This window comes from Hemiscyllium ocellatum, chromosome 43 (assembly GCF_020745735.1).
Source record: "Hemiscyllium ocellatum isolate sHemOce1 chromosome 43, sHemOce1.pat.X.cur, whole genome shotgun sequence".
Lineage (NCBI taxonomy): Eukaryota > Metazoa > Chordata > Chondrichthyes > Orectolobiformes > Hemiscylliidae > Hemiscyllium > Hemiscyllium ocellatum.
The window spans coordinates 32,234,542-32,254,282 of NC_083443.1; positions in this window are offsets into that span (position 1 = coordinate 32,234,542).

Sequence of the window (19,741 nt, forward strand, 5' to 3'; positions counted from 1 at the left end):
CTGATTTCCCATGAGAGTGAGAGAGGTTGTTTATCCTGAGGGTCACCACACCTCAGGTAAGGGGAGAGGATGAGAAGATATGACCGTCATGGTGATCTCAACCAGTGTGGGACATTGAATCCATGCTGTTGATGTCACTCTACACTGCAAGCCAACTGAGCTAACCATCCCCACCCACACAGTTACTAACCTGACTCCCATTTGTGTGAAGAATAAGATTGCCTGCCTGTAAGAAGTACGTAATTTTTGAGTCTTTTGAAAATCCTGGCGAAAGTCTCTTTTGTTCATTGATAAAGGGAAATAAATTGACCTCTTAGAAGATGCTTGAAAAGGACATTTATAGTTCCAACACAACTCATAGACTAGTACAGCTTGATTACCAACTAACTCTTCATCAAAACTGTATCAACTAGATGTGGTCAGGGAAGAGTGCTGCTCCCAATCTGCCTTTCCTGTGTTAGCCTAAGGGGCTGTTCAGTAGTCAGTGGTGAAGGACTAACTGCAAAAACTCTCGGTAGATGAAACTCCTGTCTTATGGATACAGTTATTACATTTCAGTAACTCAGTAAATCTTACATCAACTTTTCAGTATATTAACTGTTACCAACTCAGGTAAGTAAGACATGAAGGAGACTGGGCCAAATTTAACTCTTCCCAATTTCCAGCGGCAGTGCTTGCTTCTTAGCTCAAAGATTAACCCTTTCGCATGCATTACCTTCCACAACGCACTTCTCCTACATTAGAACTGTGGCCAAACATTTTTTAAAAATATCTATTATCCACTCTGTACCACTTTGGGGACACTGAAAAATGCTGAATAAATATAGAGTACTCCTTCCATAATCAGCAGGTCCCAAGACATCGGTCATTCTTACTGACATGAACAATACACATATATCCCAAATGGTAAACTGGTGGATTTTCTTAGCAAGATAGCTACTGAATAAGACCATTGCAGCTGCAGCCTGCTTATTGTACACTCACTGCAGGTTATTGGATGTTTGCTAACCCAGCATTTTTTCAAATGGGAGCTAGTTGTCAAAATGAAGACTTGAAAGGTAGGACAACAAAACAAGTTAGAAAATATTCCAAGTGAAAAATAAAAGCTCAGAGCCAGTTGGAGATAATTACCTCAATAAATGTGTGTTCAAAGATCCCACCTTGCAAGTTGCTGAATGAAGTGACAATGGTGGATGTACTGTTCAGGTTTAGACACAAATCTAAAGAGAGATGGTTGAAATCTTCATTTTAATTACCAGCTTTTTCCCCACCCCCCACATCAGCTGTACCATACTTATAGAACAATCAGAAACACACCTTTAGCAGTGAAGGTATCACCAGTGCAACCAAGCTCATCTGTCCATGATATAGCTTGGAGCATTGGCTAATGAAGATAGATGGACTCACCCATGCAACCTAACCACTAGATGCTAATGAAAACTGTTTAATGGTCAATATGTGTCACTGGGAGATGATTAATTAATGCAGGGAACTGCTAATAGCACATTCCTTGCTATTAATAGCACATCAGTCAGTACATTCCCTTTCCTGAAGAGAGGATAACCTTCGTGTTGTACTTGTCCTTCATCAGGATTCCTTCTTGTCTCAAAGCACTCTCTCATACACAGACACGAGCATACACTCTCAAATACACACATACACATCCGCACAAAGTTACTCCCACAACCTCACTCACACATGCAAAGACTGCACAGTCTTTCACACACGTATACATGCAGATGCAATTACATATTTGTATATTCACAAACACACACACACAAATATGCGCGCGCGCACACACACACACGCTCTGTCTCAAACTAACACACTCTCACTCATACACATTTTGAAACATTTTCTCTCTCTTTTTCTTTCTCTCTATCTTTTTCTTTCTCTCTCTCTTCCTTTCTCTCTCTCTCTCTCTCTCTCACATACACACACCACCCCCCACACACAAACACACACACTTGTCTTGTTTAATACAATCGGATACAGTCTTGCTCAGAAAATCCACTATTTACCATCTTTGATCATTGTGAGTGTGTCATATGTAATCAAGCATTTTCCTGAGCCTGACACACTTTCCTTGTCTCCCCAAATTTTTGAGTAAGGCTTCAGCCATGTGGGCTTCTGCTCTTCTTGATACTAATTTGTTGCAATGTTCTTTGGAGCATTGGGGGTCAGCACTGTAGCACATTTAAAATTCAGAACCCAGTAGACCATGTGGCAATTACAGGCACTGAATCTTCCCAGCCTCACAGAGAGGAGGACGGGAATGGGAGAATATGTGGAGGGCATGCCAAGTTGGTGTCCCAGTAATATTCTCGCTGTGAGGCACATTTCCCAGGGACAGTTGGGGAGAGAGAGTCACTCCCCAGTCCCTGAATTCTCTGTGATATTGTTTTTGTGCTTCTATACCATTATAAATCCCAAACCTAAACATGGCTTGTCCCAGCTTCTTAATATCCTTTGAATCATCACCTTTCTAAGTATTTACAAAACAGAGGAAGACTATTGGGTCAATCTAAACATGCAAGTTTTATATTCCTTAAGAGAGCCCCCACACTCCACCTAGTCTCAAATTCTCTGCTGAAGGTAGAACTGTAAAATCTCTACAGTACAGGAAGAGGCCATTTAGATTAGATTCCCCACAGTATGCAAACAGGCCCTTCAGCCCAACAAGTCCACACCGACCCTCCGAGGAGCAACCCATCCAGACCCATTCCCCTACCCTGACTAATGCACCTAACACTATGAGCAATTTAGCATGACCAATTCACCTGACCTGCACATCTTTGGATTGTGGGAGGAAATCCACACTGACACGGGGAGAATGTGCAAACTCCACACAGACAGTCACCCGAGGTGGGAAGGGAACCCAGGTCTCTGGCGCTGTGAGGCTAATTACTGAACCACCATTTAGTCCATCAAATTTGCACCAACCCTCTGAAAAGGATCCCACCCGGATGTATTTAGCATGGCCAGCCCACCTAACCTGTATCTCTTTGGACTGTGGGAGGAAACCAAAGCATCCAGAGGAGACCCATGCAGACACAGGAAGAATGTACAAACTCCACACGTGGATAGTCACCCAAGGCTGGAATTGGTCCCAGGTCCCTGGCGCTAAGAGGCAGCAGTACTAACCACTGAGCCACCATACTTGCATTCCCTTAAAACTATCACTGCAAACTCCGACTTCCCCTTTTTCGTGAGTGTGTACATTGAACCTGCTAGGTAACGGATAGTCATGAAACTACATCTGATAGTTCAATATCTTCTATTCTATTTCCCATTGCAGAATCCGTTGTGAGGTCAAAGGTACATTCCACAAATGCTTTGGTTCCTGAGGTCTACCTTACAAAATATGATCTGCAGATTTTAATAATACGATTAATTTTTATTCTTTAAATTAAAGACCCATCTTTATTCCACCATAGAATGAGATGTGTCCCATCCATAATTGTTAAGGCCTTTTTTGACATAACTACATGGGTATGCATCTGGAGGAGCGGACCAGGTAAAATGTGGCAAATTGCCTCCTATCAGTGAGGCAGACAGACTTGAACAGCAACTGATGATTAAAACTCAGACCAGATTTACATTCCAGCTCCTGGTTACTTTCAAATGCCTTCAGAAGCCAAAGTGGGATTTCCATCAATTCATTCAGATCATTAAGTCAGGTCACTGGAATACTATCCCAGATACGGTCTCTCACGGCCAGATTGTGCAATGGCTTCTACCGCCAATCCATCAGGATCCTTAACACTGCATGATCATACTCCATTCCATTTGCAATTTTTGGATGACTTTTCAAATTGCTGTTAAAACAATGGTTTATTAATGATCATTCATTGTAACACTGTAATTTGTCCACCATTGTGCCTATTATCCTGTCAGGAATTACTGTGCTGTCTTGCGTGTTTTGCACTTTTCTATGCACTTTATGCTACCCTGTGTATGACTGTACTCTAGTGTAGTCTGTGAGTTCATAAAGCACCTTGGTCCTGGAGGAACACTGTCTCATTTTTATTGTACCAGCTGATTATGGTAGAAATGACAAATAAAGCTACTCATTTCTCTATTATGCCACCAGCATCTTGCTTACACTAATATATGTTGCAATTATTTGTATGTGAAATGATCATAATTTTATACTGTGCTATAATTTTAATAATTATGATTACTATTTTTATTGCTGTTAAAATTTGGCATCTGTTACTGTGTTGATGTTTCAATAATTACCACCATCAATTTACTGCTCAGCAACAGTCTTTGTGTTTTGATCAAAGAAGCTGACAGGTCCCATTGCCTCAAAGTTTTCCAATTCCACCTCGTACCCAGAGCATGTCTGCTCCTAGTGCTGGTGACTCCCAGCAGAATATCCTAGGGTCAGTCCCGCTCTGCCTAAACATGGAAAGCTCTGGGTCTTGTACAGACTGAGCAAAGTAGCATCAACAACTGGGAATGCTGGTCTAGTGATGGATTATAACCCCAGAACACCAGGCTAATGTTCTGAGTTTGGAGGTTCAAATCCAGCACATATATATATATATACACAGCTAGAACAAATCTGGTAATGAAGCCATTACCAATTGTCATTAATAACTCAAGTGGCTTATTGATGCTCTTTGGGAAAGAAATCCAAGCTCTCTCAATTTCTCCAGTGTTGCTAGTCCATGCACACACAGTATTTTATAGAATGATTAATAAGGGAATTAAGGGTTATGGGGAAAAGACAGAAAAGTAGAGTTGAGGATTATCAGATCAGCCATGATCTCATTGAACAGTAAAGCATGTACTCTAATCTCAGCTCTGAGGTTCAGGTGGACAGAGGAAGTGCTTCAGGGATACCCACAAGGCCTCACTGGGCAAAGTGCAGCATTCCCACAGATTCCCGGTAATCACAGGCCCCAGACTGTCCAAAGTGGAGAAGGAGTATCCGGGAAGGAGTCAAGCACCTCAAGATTTGCTGTCAGGAAAATGCGGTAGCCAGGGAAAATAGCGAGAGGAGCATGCTGCCACCCCAATGCCCCAGCCACCCCCTTCCCATGACCCACCACCTGCCCTTAGTGTAACAGAGCCTGTGGTAGCCCTAATTGGTCTGTACAGCCACCTACAGACTCACTCTGACAGTGGGAGAGAGTCATCCTCATGTGCAAGAGATCACCAATGATGATGATCATGAAGAATAACAGAGCAGACTTGATGGGCTGAATGGCCTACATCTGCTCCTGTGTCTTATGGTATGTGGTCAAGAAAATCCTGTCAGCAGTTCACATTTACCAATCACCAATTTCCCTTCGGCCATTTATGGACAAATACATTCAGTCTTGATGCTAACGAGAGAAAATTGCTGTCCTGTTTGCCATGTACAAGTCACTTGTAATTCATGGGGAGCTGTTTCAATACTGTAAAGAGGTGGTGTCAGAGTGTGAACCCAGGGGTCTAGGCTAATGCTCCAGACACTTGAGTTTGAATCTCACCATGGCAGACATGGAAACCACAGACATAATAACATGGAAACAAAAGGGGGCTGAGAGATAAGTAGTAGTGTGGGGATGTGGCGATAGGTGAATACAAGTGTGTGGGGGGGTGATTGTTGATAGATTGTGGGGAGGATGGAGCAGATAGGTGGGAAGGAAGATGAACAGTTGGTACAGCTCAAGAGGGCAGTGGTAAGTTGGAGGGTTGGATCTGGGATGAGGTGAGTGAAGGTAAGGTTTGGAAACTAGTGAAGTCGATGTTGATGCTGTGTGATGAAGGGTCCCAAGACAGAAGATGAGGCATTCTTCCTCCAGTTCTCGGCTGGCTTTGACTTGGCAGTGGAGGAGGACTAGGACTCGCATGTCCTTGGTGGAGTGGGAAGGGGAGTTGAAGTGGTTGACCATGGGGCAGAGGTCACCCACACCTCTTCCCTATCCCCCTCACCTCCGTCCAATGCTCTGAAGGTTCCTTCCACATCCAGCAGAGATTTTTCTGCACATCCACCCACCTCGTCTACTACCTCCATTGCTCTCGATGTGGTCTCCTCTACATCAGGGAGCTAGAACACCAACCCACAAAGCGTTTCTGGGAACATCTCTGGGACACACGCACCCCGCCACCTGATGAAGGGCTCATGCCCAAAATGTCGACTCTCCTGCTCCTCGGATACCGCCTGATCTGCTGTGCCTTTCCAACACTGCACATTTCGACTCCAAGTCACAGTAATGTCCACTTCCCATGTTAGAATGAAGAAAAAGGTTTCATCTCCCAATATTTCCATGTCAGCATTCAGTTCTGAAATGCTATCATCATACCAAAACAGGTTTAATACACGGCTGGGTTATTCTACTCGTCACACACAATCTTTTTGGCAATGTTTCCAAATACTTCATATAACTGGTTGTGATTGGACAGCAGCAGACTTATGTACAATTCATGACATTAGAACCAACACAAAAAGAGAAGGAAGCATTAGTTCTGTGTTACGTCCTGAATTATCCATGGGAATCAGTTAAAGCTGTATGCAGCTAAAATATTAGATTATGTATATATTTTAAGTCTTTATATTTACCTATTCATTTCAGAAAGGTTTTCCATTCACTTTTGTGTGAAGCTCCACATTCTTGTCCTGAATCATTTGATCCTTAATGAAGTATCAACAAAATTACCGATAAACTGATTCTATCCTAACATATTTAATATTATTTTTATTGATGAGGAGTATTTAGAGATATTTATAAAAGCAAAGACAGTAAAAAATACTTTTTTTATTGTTTTGTGAAAACAAAACTGATGTTGATGTTTGCACAATTTGCAACTGTGTTAAAAGTGAGGCAGTGCGTTGTGCAGCACCTCAAATTTTCTTTCCGTCAAGCTTAGAGACATAAATTCCCAGTAATCAAGGATATATTTACAGTATATATGGGCACAAAACATATTTTAGTCACTGGGGTAATGAGGGAAAGATGGCAGCTAATTTGCACTCAGCAAGCTCCCACTAAAAACAAGTGGTAATGAGCTGACTGTGTGTCTCAGTAATACAAAATTAACCAAGACACCACGGATAGCTCCTTGCTCTATTTTGATATGGTGCCTGGCATTTTTTACATCCACCCGAGAATACCTATTATCCTTGCTTTAATGTCGCATCCAGAAGTCAATAGCACCAATAGTGCAGCACTCCCTCACAACTGCACTGGAGTGTCATAGAGTCATACAGCACAGAAACAGACCTTTCACTCCAACCAGTCTGGACCGACCATAATCCCAAATTAAACTAGTTCCCACCTGCCTGTGCTTGGCCCGTATCCCTCCAAACATTCATTCTTCATGCACTTATCCAAATGTCTTTTAAATGTAATTGTATCCACATCCACCACTTCCTCAGGAATTTCAATCCACACACAAGCCACTTTCTGTGAACAAATAAATTGCCCCATGTCTTTTTGTTAATCTTTCACCTTAAAAATATACACCCCAGTATTGAAATCTCCCACCTTATGGAAAATATACCTGCCATTCACCTTATTTACACCACATGAGATTTTATAAACCTCTACGTGGTCAATTCTCAAACTCCTACCCTCCCATGAAAAAAGTCCCAGCCCATCTAACCTCTCCTTATATCTCAAATCCTCCATTCCCAGCAACATCCTAGTAAATCTCTTCTAAATCTTCTCCACATTAATAATATCTTTCTCATAACAGGGAGACGAGAACTGAACACAGTATTCCAGAAGAGACCTCACCAAAGGTCTGTACAACTTCAGTATAACTTCCCAACTCCGATACTCAAAAGGTCTGAGCAATGAAGGCAAGCGTGCTAAACGCCTTCTTAACCATCCTGCCAACCGGTGATACAAAGATTAAACTCATGTTATTAGATTATCAGCCTAGATTATGTCTTGCATGTGCAATTTAATTTGATATCTCAGTTCAATATGAAGGCCAATAGGACTTGAACCTCAAATTTCTGGGTCCGAGGCAATACTGATTCGGAACACTGGAGCAGAAGGTCATGTAGACCTTGAAACCTGTTCTCCTACTCAGTAAGATTATGACTGATCTGAGACCCAACTCCATATATGCACCGTATTCCGAACACCTTTGATTTACCCAAATTAATTTTAGATATAACAGATCTAGCATCAATTGCTGTTCAATAAAGAGAGTTCCAAATTCTGCCAGCCCTGCTGTAAAAATATTTCCTGATTTCAGTCTGGAAAGATCTGGATTATAATTTTTATGCCATGGCCCCCTTCTCACAGAAATTGATAAATAAAACAAAGAACGGTGGTGCTCAAAAAAAAATTGCTGGAGAAACTCAGCAGGTCTGGCAGCATCTTTGGAGAGAAAGCAGCATTAATGTTTCAAATCCTGTCCCCCTTCTTCAGAATTAATAGTAGCTAGGAAATGGTGGTATTTATGCTAATGTCAGCGGTGCGGAATAAGCAAGCAGAGACGTAGCCCAGAGAGTGATAAAGGAAGTTAGGAAGACAAAGGGATGGATGATTAGATTCCCTATGGTATGGAAACAGGCCATTTGGCCCAGCAAGTCCACACCAACCCTCCAAAGAGTAACCCACCCATTCCCCTATATTTACCCCTGACTGATGCACCTAACACTACGGGCAACTTGACATGGCCAATTCACCTGGCCTGCACATCTTTGGAGAGGCAAATCCACACAGACAGTCACCCGAGGCAGGAATTGAACCCAGGCCCCTGGCACTATGAGGCAGCAGTGCTAACCACTGAACCACCACCCTGCTGGGTTGATAGTAAGGCAGGGCAGAAGAAAGGTGGAAATAGTTCTTTCTATCTCCCCTTTCATTCTCTTCAAGGCATTGAAAACATTGATAAACTTTAACATGAAAGGATTTGGATGTTTTCATACATGAAACATAAAAAGTTAGCATGCAGACATAGCAAGTAATTAAGAAAGCAAATGGAATTTTGGCTTTTATTGAGAAAAGGTTAGGAGTTTGAAAATAGGGAAATCTCGTTACAACTGTATAAGGGTTCCATTATGCTCCATTAACTGGAGTAATGTGTACAGTTTGCTCCCTGTGTTCAAGAAAGTATATATTGATATTGGACATTGTTCAAAAGCGATTCACTCATTTGATTTCTTGACTTATCAAGAACTGCTAAACAGGTTAGGCCTTTATTCACTGGCGTTTTGGAGAATGAGAGGTGATCTTATTAAAACATACAAGATTCTGAGGGTAACTAGGGCCAAGGGGATCTCATTGCCTATTAACAGCCCTGCGCCAATCAGGGAGCCCTGGCTTACAGATATAAACAGAAGACTCTGAAGGCTCCTCAATCTATGGGAAGCCAAAAGAACTGCAGATGCTGTAAATCAGAAACAAAAACAGCAATTGCTGAAAAAGTTCAGTAGGTCAGGCAGCATCTGTGGAGAGAAATCAGAGTTAATGTTTCAGGTCAAGTGGCCTTTCCTCATTAACTCTGATTTCCCGCTACAGATGCTGCCAGATCTGCTGAGCTTTACCAACAAATTCTGTTGTTGTTCCTCAGTCTAGGGACTGGCTCTGAGCTGTCTGGTCATAGCCCACCTACTGTGCACATGTAAATAAAGGGTAACCCAGTGACTGGATACTGACCTCTGTGCAGTTATATCAGGGGGATTGGCAGGGTCGATCTTGAGAAGATATTTCCACTTCTCAAACTTGGGAGTACAGTTACAGAATATTAAAACTGAGTAGCAAAGGATTTTGCTCTGCCATAGAATAGTGAAATTCTCTACTCCGGAGAGTTGTAGAGGTTAGATCACTGAAAGTATTTAAAGTCGAGGTAGATAAACATTTTGTAATATCAACAGCTCTTTTGAGCTGGGACAAAAGTAGAGTTAAAGCCTCGGAAAGACCAGCAATGATTTTATGGAATAGTGGAGCATGCTTGATGGGCTAAATGTCTTATGCTTGTCTGTATGTCTGGCATTCCTTTATTCTAAGGTATTCATAACTGAATAGCACTCAGTTATGATCTAACCTCAGCTTTGTGAGGCTGTAACGTAACTTTGAGTAAAAAGTGAGGTCTGCAGATGCTGGAGATCAGAGCTGAAAATGTGTTGCTGGTTAAAGCACAGCAGGTTAGGCAGCATCCAAGGAACAGGAAATTCGACGTTTCGGGCCAGAGCCCTTCATCAGGAATAACGTAACTTCTCCTTGGTCCACACAATAGAAAGGCAGTCTGTCACAGGAACAGCTTAGTTAGCTGGGAATGCTCGCACAGTAGACCGAGCATTGCATTTGCAATTAAAGCAACAAGAAGATAACTCTTTCCTGTGCCCCTTGTCTGATACCACAGGCTCTGGGCTATGATGGATCAATGACGATTACAAATTTACTCAGCACAAAAGAACAACCTTTTAATAATCAAACTGCCTTACATTCCCTCAGTGCATTCAAACTGCCAATGGATTACTTTTTTTTAAAGTGTAATTTCTGTTGTTTTACAGGCAGAGATAAGCTCGAGTTTATGGAGGGTGGAAGATGGCCCACTGGAATAGTCAAGATGGAGGTGAACGAAAATAAAATTGGGTGCTGTGTGGATTTTCCTGAATGAATTCAGGCTCCTTTATTGGATAATCGGGAACAGCTGATGGGTAATAATAGTTTACGGTCCGTGTACATGAAGCATTCAGCCCAGTGACTGCTCGGCTGGTTTAGATGTGCTGTATATGGTCTGATCAACTGTGTTCGACTAAGAGTAAAGTAATTGGCTCATCAGTCACAGTTCAGTGTATGCATTAACTCATCCATCTGCACTTTTAAAGCTGCACATTGCACCACACCACTGTGCTTGGAATGTATTTAGGCTCTGGTCATGTAAAATTAAGCTGTACATAGTTCAATACATGGTAAATTAAAAATTAGGAATTATAACTCCAGCGCAGGCAGAGTTTTGTTACTCGTAAGTCAATACTTTGTGATGGTTGCCAATGCCTCACTGATGTTATATTCTCCCATTTCTGCTGTGTCAACCATGTTTAATGAATAATAACAAATAATCCATATATTAATTTATTCATTACACTTGTATATTCCTGATAGTATGCTAAATTATTCAAAAATACGCCCCAAATTTTATCTTCCAGATCTACAAAGCAATTGTCTTTTAAAGATGTAACTTTCTTAAACCAGGGCGTACTTATACAAAAGGAAGCATTACCCTCAACAATGGATTAATTTTCTATCTCTGCCACCTCATGGAGAACCAGTGCTATGTAGCTCCATTGCCCCATTGGAACCGTTTGGCATTCAAACAAGGCCAAGTCAAGTAAAATAGTCTATATCACTCCAATCCATAACTCGCAGCCATCTCTATTTTCAGAGTGGCATTAATATAGCGCCTGCCCTTCTGGGGGTGCACTTTTGGCAGTTCTGCTGCATTGTTAAGACCAAACTAAATGGAGTTTCTTTCTATATTTAATCCATCTTAATCTGGATCTTACCAACACACTAAAAGAAAGGTTAACATCAGGTCCATCAGGAGCTATTCTGTTCTCTGGACTGTGCAACCATCTGCAACTGAGGCTAATGCCCAGTGAAAGCAAGCAATTGGAAGCCAATTTCAGGAAAGTCTATAAAGCAATTGTGGAAGGTCCATAAAGCATTAAGACATAGGAGCAGACATAGGCGATTCAGCCAACCAAGTCTGCTCCTCCAATCAATGACATCACGGCTGATTGGATAATCCTCAACTCCATCTTCCTGCCTTTTCCCCACAACCCAATTATCTTCATCTTGGAATTGTTCAAATCAAAAACAGTGCTTGAATACCAAGCAATTTCACAACTTACTGTCCACTGGAAGACCGAAATACGACAAGCCTTTCTGCTTTTGATACAGGATTACACCATGATGGAGAGGAGCACCTCACCCTGTCAGCACAGCTTTCCCCTTCCAGGAAGTCATGAGGGAGGTCGCGAGAAGGAAAGACAAGAGGACAAGTTGGTCCTGGTGAGATACTCACCCCTTTCTGGCCAATTTACCAAGTAAGTGCTGAGCAAGAAGGTCCATGGGTAACCATGTCAATCTGTCATTAATGAAGGCCCTTAAATGGTCAATTAGTACAAATGGTCAATTGATGCCCACTTCAGGTCTTTAACTCACCATCTTCCCAATTACCCAACTTCCAGATGAGCAAGAAAAACAGAGGGTTTCCTAGCTAGGAAACTGGAGTGACCTAATTGCCAGATTCTGGGGATGCTCTCTCATTTCCCCAATCTACAGACAACTGGAGTAAAACTTAGCAGGGGCAAAGGGCTGACCTCCAAATGCAACCCCTGTCCTTGCCTCTGACCTCTGGCCTCTCTTCTTCCAAACCTCACAACCTCCAGCTCAGAAACATTTTTGTGAGATAACTTGCACTGAGTGTAAATTGAAAATTGCAGAGGGCCATGAGGCATTTGGGACTTTACATCATTGGATGCAACTGTGTATCTCCTTAAGAAATGAGAAGAGAATCGAGAGGGTGTCAGAAAAAACATTGGATGAATCAAAGTTAAATCAGATAAAGAATGAGAAACAGAGGGAATGTAAAAGAAATGTCATGTGTAACACAGTGGCTCAGCGGTTAGCACTGCTGCCTCACAGCATCATGGATCCAGGTTCTATGTGGATTTTTTAGATTAGATTATTTACAGTGTGGAAACAGGCCCTTCGGCCCAACAAGTCCACGCCGACCCGCCAAAGAGTAAACTACCCAGACCCATTCCCCTGACTAATATGGAGTTTGCACATTCTCCCCATGTTTGCATGTGTTTCCTTTGGGTGCTCTGGTTTCCTCCAACAGTCCAAAGATGTGCAGCTTAAATGGATTGACCATACAAAATTGCCTGTAGTGTCCAGGGATGTGTAGGTTAGGTTGGCCATGGGAAATGCAGGGTTACAGGGATAGGATAGGGGGAATCGGTCTGTTTAGAATGCTCTTCAGAGGGTTGGTGTGGACTCAATGGACCAAATGGTCAGCTTCCACGCTGTAAGGATTCGATGAATGTAGACGATGAAGGAGAAGAAAAATGGAAAGGAAAGTAAGATTTTAAAGAAGTTTTAATTCTTAATCACTTTCAACAACAATTCACGACCTGAATACAAGAGTCTTACAATTATCAAAACTTCCTTCAATATAGATTGTTGTGAATCTTTGCAATTTAACATTCTTGCATTTGTTCTGATGAGTGCCGGACAAAAAATGCTTTGGCCACAAGTTTTTCATTTCAGCAGTTGATTAAAACATAATCAGTAACTAGCACAAACTTCCCATTTGTGTCTAATGAGTAATTATTGCACAAAATCATAAGATTCCTAAAAAATAACAAGCAGGGAAAAGTCCAATTATGCAAAGTTAGTGTGAATTGTTAAAAATATGCTTTATATTTAATATTGCTTGAAGAATTACATTTGATAGATTTTAGAAAAGGAAATTATTTCAAGTTCTGTGGACAATACCAGACAAAAAAAAATCATTGAATGTTCACCGTGAAGATTGGAGTTTTTTTTAACAAGACTTTCAAGAAATTACATGACTCTGCTGGAACTTTTTTGACTAGTGCCTGGATTGAAGGAGTTATTGTTTTCCATAGTTCAGTTGGAAGGAAGCCCACTAAGAATCAGCAGTGTTGGAGAAAAGCTTGCGAAGGACAAGCTGTGCAGCTGATTCATCCCATTTCTGTAAAGAAAACCCTCCATATCAGTTCAGGGTAAAATATGTTTGGTCTTTTGAAAGAGTGAATGAAAGAACACCTCAAGATTGTATTGTCAAAGTGAGCTTAGTGAAACATTGCCTTAGTGAAACTTGTGCGAGATATTGACATGACCACATCAGATCATCAGAACAATAGACTTTGAACCCTCTCAATTTTATATTCTCGTTTTCAAGAATATCCCAATCACCAAAATGCATTTTTTTTTTCAGAAAGCCAAACTCTCTTGGTTTTCTTTTGGAAAGACATTTGTTACTTTTTCTATTTTACTGAAGAGGGTCAGTGTTTTTCTTTCTGATTTGAGCTCTGTTTAGAGTGATAAATGTCTACATTTCCATATTACTGACTGTGTATCTTAACCAATTATTGCAGCTTTATCGAATAATGTTTGTTTTTATAATAAACTCATAAGTGTGTTCATTAACTATTTGATAGATGGTTAATATTTAAAGCCTAATATAGAAATATATTTTATATTTATATATTTTGGACATCTCATTAAGAACGTAAGAATTAGAAGCAGCTGGAGGTCATTCAGCCCATCAAGCCTGCTCTACTGTTCAAGTTGATCATGGCTGATCTCCTCTCAGCCTCAACTCCACTCTCCTGCCCACTCTCTATAACCTTTTCCCATTACTAATTAAAAGTCTATCTCCTTCTTAAATGTATTCAGTGTCTGTCCTCTACTGCACTATGGTGTAGTGAATTCCACAGATTCACAACCCCTTGCAAGAAGCAATTCCTCCTTACCTTTGGTGTGGCATAGTGGTTACCACTGCTGCCTCACAGCATCAGGGACCCAGGTTCAATTCCAACCTCAGGTGACTGATTGGAGTTTGCACATTCTCCCCGCGTCTGTTTCCTCTGGGTGCTCTGGCTTCCTCCCACAAACCAAAGGTGTGTTGGTTAGGGTTACAGGGATAGGGTGGGTCTGGAGAGTTGTTGTGGAATCGGTGAACTGGCTGGCTCCCCCCCCCCATGCAGTGGGGATTCTATAAATCTGCTATCCCTCATCTTAAAACTATGACCAGTCATTCCAGATTACCCCACATGGGGAAACATCTGCTCTCCAGCTATTTTGTCAATTCCCTTTAGCATTTTATATACTTCAGTTAGATCTCCTTTCAACCTCTAAACTCAAACATGAGGCCTAAACTGCTCAATCTCTCCTTGTACATCTTTCATCTCTGGAAGTAATCTAGTGAACCTGGAAGTGTAACTCGAAGATGTATTTTTATTCTCTGTTGTATTCCATGGAGTAGTCGGGACTAGAGTTGGCACTGCACCTCCTTCAGCATCAGTTATAACAGAATCAAGCAGCACGTTCCGAAGATTTACAACTCACAGTTTCTCTCTCAATCCCCTGACCTTGTTGTTGGCAAGTTTGTGCATTAATAATACCATGCACCGTGAATATGCTCTTATTTATTCGTCAATATCCAACCTATTCCAGCAAGTATTACACAGATTTTACTCAGCTTGCAATCTGGAGACACAGCACTTATTTTCACAAATCGCAAGAGAGCTTCAGGTTATTTCAAGCATTTTATGTATCAGATTTACAACATCTGCAGTTTTCTTTCTTGGTGGAGATGCGCAGAGAGCCCAAGGAAACCACAAGTGCTAAAATCATGAGAACTATTAGATTATCAGTGAATTCAATTCTATCATTATTTATGGTGTGCATCCACTCTCCTTTAGACACAGACAAATTATTGTAGTAAATTATTAACCCTTTCTGGAGATGCATTTTAATCAAAATATAGGATTAAAAGCTGCCTGTGTTTCTTCACAAATGATTTCTAGAAAATTTTGGCAATGAATCAGTTTCAACACTACTCTTGTGTCATTGGAAGGACAGCCATTATCACCTCGCTGTTTGTGGGATCTTGCTGTGTATCAAATAATTGTCATGCTGCTACCAGTATGATAGCAGCCACACTTCGAAAGGATTTAATTGGCTGTAATGAGTTCTCAGACATTGTGAAAGGGTGCTGAATAAATGTTTTGATGGAATTAGCAGAGGATCAAGAGGTATGTGTGAGGTATCTTGAATAGAGTGTGGGATAGAATGCTGTCTGACCCTCACGATCATCCAAGAAGGGTCTTGTGATGCACTGGTCATGTCCCAACCTTCAGCCCAGATCGACTGTTTCAAGCTCCACCTGCCTTGGAAATACGTCATAACACAACTGAACGGGTTTATTGATAAAAATTATATTCACCTAAAAAAAAGACAAACTCGGTCCCCTAGTCTGACCAAGAAAAATTTGGCTCTTTATTAACCTCTGAATATAAACTTGCTCACTTACATAGCTAATGAAGAGAGCAAACTTTGCAACATGGTATAAATCATTCCCGCCAGCGTTCCACAGTTGCTATGAGAAGACGGTTCGCATGTGTGTCTGTGTGTTAATGTTGACAATTCATGGGCAGTGAGACACCTTGGTACGTGTGACAGATTAAACACAGCTGGGAGCTGTCACTCCAGTGATTCATAGCTCCAATTCGAAATGACTGCTTGCAACAGTCCCACCTGTGTAGCACCCATTCCATATGGCCTCACTTGAGGGAGATATTCATCTCATCTGCCTGTGAAATGTTGCAACTCTGTCTCTCTCTCTCTCTCTCGCTCGCTTTCTCCACTCTCCACAGACCTACTTGCATCCTTCTTGTGCTACGTTTCTTCATCAAACGCATCAATACATAAAACTGCCTCTTCATTTTCACTAAATTGTCCAATAGTGAGGAAAAAGTATTTTGTGTAAAACTTTAACACAGAGGTAAGGAATTTCCAATCCAGGTTTTTTTTAAAATGATCTCTTAGAAGCCTTAGTTTATAGTGTGCACATTTTTAAATTTCATTTTATTAAATGGTTTAAAAAAAAGTTTCATTCATTAAAATTAACCAGAGCAAATAAGGTATCATTAAAGCATGCTCAGCAGTTTGGGGCTCCTTTCTCAAACAGAGAAGGCTAAGGATAGTGTAATACTGCTCTTTAAAATTCTAACTTAGTTTCGATTTCGTGAATGTGGAGAGAATGCTTCTACTGCTGAGGAATAGCATGTACAGAAGCTGTCAGCATAAGATAATCACCATGAAACCCAATAGGGAATTCACAATTTGCCTCTTGCTGCAAAGTGTATTGAAACTTATGGAACTTGCTTCCACATGGAACCATTCAGAAGAGTTTGGTGCATCCAGGTATTATTCTGGAGAGGGGTCCAGGAACACTGTGGTGTAATTGTAATGTCACGGCATTATTAGCCCAGAAGCCCAAGCTAATGCTTTTGGGGTATGGGTTCAAGTCCCATCATTTCAGTTCAGGCAATTCAGCCAGTGAAAAAATATGGTAATCGGAATTAGACCCAGGAATGGTGACCACGGCAGCTATTGTTATAGAAAGAGGTTTCTTGTCAGGCATTTGACATAATTCACATGCCATCTTGGAAATGATATTATAATGTCACTGTTCCAAATCACTTTCTGACCCAATTTTTTAAAAAATTCACAGAACTAACCAAAATGCAACTACTTTATTTTAAAACCCAGATAGTAATAACACATATTAGAATTTTTTTAATCTCATGATCATTAACCAGGTCATCTACATATACCCTTTAAGGCTGTATTTTTCTATTAAATCGTGCTTTTTCAAGAATTTTATTTGTTCCTCTTTTGAATATGTTAGCTACTTCTTTTACCCTTTCGCAAGCATCTGCTATAGTCGTAATTGTGTACGGAAAGGTGTTTAGTTTTCCAGTTTCTGATTTAGAGTGCAGTTTAGGTGTGTGTGTGTGTGTGTGTGTGTGTGTGTTGCAGTGGGGTCACCTGTAGTGTGACATGAACCCAAGGTCTTGCTTGAGGCCATCCCCATGGGTACAGAACTTGGCTAACAGTCTCTGCTCGGTCACTTTGCGTTGTTGCCTGTCACTTGACAAATCAGCCAGAGACCCAGGCTAGGGAGATCAGTTCAAATCTAACTATGGCAGAAGGTGAGATTTGTATTTGGTTGAGAAACCTGAAACATGAGTCTAATCTCAGAAGTTATCACCATTACAGTTTTATCAACTGTTGACTAATATCCTTTAAAATCCATCATCCTGACCTATTCTGAGCTACATGTGATTCCAGACCCTCTTAGCGTCCCTTTGCATTTGCCCAGACAAGCCATTTCAATTCATGGAGCAATTAGGGAAGGGTATCAAGAGCTGGTCTCGCCAGTGATACCCACATCTCATGAAAGAATAAAGATAAAAAAAATGCATACCTGAAAAATGACCAGAGATGCAGTTTGCCAAAACAGTAAATGTTCGATGATACCAACTCCAATTAACTTTTTCCTGTTTGTAAGCAGAAGTGTAAAGAGTACATTTTTCCTTGATATTTTTATAGGGCCAGTGACCATCTGTAAAGACTCTGTTCGTGCTGCAGCTCCTGCCCTCTCCTCTTTAATATAGTTCTTTCCTACCCACACTTGCACGATGCTCTCCATCCTAACCCACCCTGTGAGCCTATTGGAACCACATGAGATGGAATTTTAAAAGAACCAGGCTTTTGGCAATGTATGAGTTAATAAGTCATCCTTGGTATTTGGCATAAGTGAGTTCAGTTTTGATGCATTCCTGTATTTTGGCAATAGCTTCCAGAAGTGGAATCCTTTGGGTACCGTGATGGCTCTCTGCCTCACTAGTTGTTCTCTACAAGTAACCCTGGCAGAGCCATCACTGTAGATGCCTCCAGGCTGTGTGGCTAATTTTATTTCTGCCCCCCCAAATAAACCTGTCAGGATGATGGTGTCTGCCCAAGCTCTGACTCAGCAATCTTCTCGAGCAGCTTCTCAGAGCTCCACCCCCTTCTCAAGGGCAAAACCTGGGTCCTGCAAGTGAATAAAAAAATAATTTGACCTGTTTCTCAATAGACAGCCTTCTCATATCTACCCACCTGCCTCTCCATTCACTTTTCTCAGCTGATGTGAGCTTGGGAACACTAAAGTCAAGGTCCATTACTGGGGATGCAATGGGATGACAAAATGCCAATAAGTTAATTTACATGTTCTTGATGCTTTAGAGAGCTCTGACTGCATGGAGCTCTTGAGATGCAGTCACTAGAATCTCTACCTGTCAGCCAGTGGGTTCAAGTCCCCTCCCAAGGCCCAGTGGCCAAGGAGTAGATTAGATTCCCTACAGTTTGGAAACAGGCCCTTCAGCCAACAAGTCCTCAGTAACCCACCCAGACCCATTTCCCTCTGACCAATGCACCAAACACTATCAGCCATTTAGCACGGCCAATTCACCTGACCTGCACAACCGTGGATTGTGGGAGGAAACCGGAGCAAACCCACACAGACACGGGGAGAATGTGCAAACTCCACACAGTCACCCGAGGCTGGGATCGAACCTGTGTCCATGGTGCTGTGAGGCAGCAATGCTAACCGCTGAGCCACCGTGCTGCCCTAAATTAGTCTGACCCATCTTGCGTTTTTCCAAAACAGGGGTCCAGTACTTTCATTCCCCAAGTATCCCCAAGGATGCAGCCAGATAGCTTGGAGTTCTTTCCAAGAACAGGAAAGTTTAATATACATTGGGAATGAAAGTACTGGACCCCTGTTTTGGAAGGACACAAGATGAGTCAGACTAATTTAGGGCGGTACAGTGGCTCAGCGGTTAGCACTGCTGCCTCACAGCACCATGGACCTGGGTTCGATTCCACCCTTGGGTGACTGTCTGTGTGGAGTTTGCACATGCTCCCTGTATCAGCTGGGTGCTACAGTTTCCTCTGACAGTCCAAAGATGTGGCACATTAGGTGGATTGGCCATGCTAAATTGCCCATAGTGTGCAAACTTGGTGGGATAGCCGCAGGAAATGTGGGATTAAAGGAATAGGGTGGGTTTGGGTGGGATGCTCTTCAGAGGATCGGTGAGGACTTGATGGGCAAAATGGTCTGCTTCCACACTGTAGGGGTTCTATGAATTTATCTCATTCACCATTTTTACTGGGTTCTGTGTTCCAAACACACCACA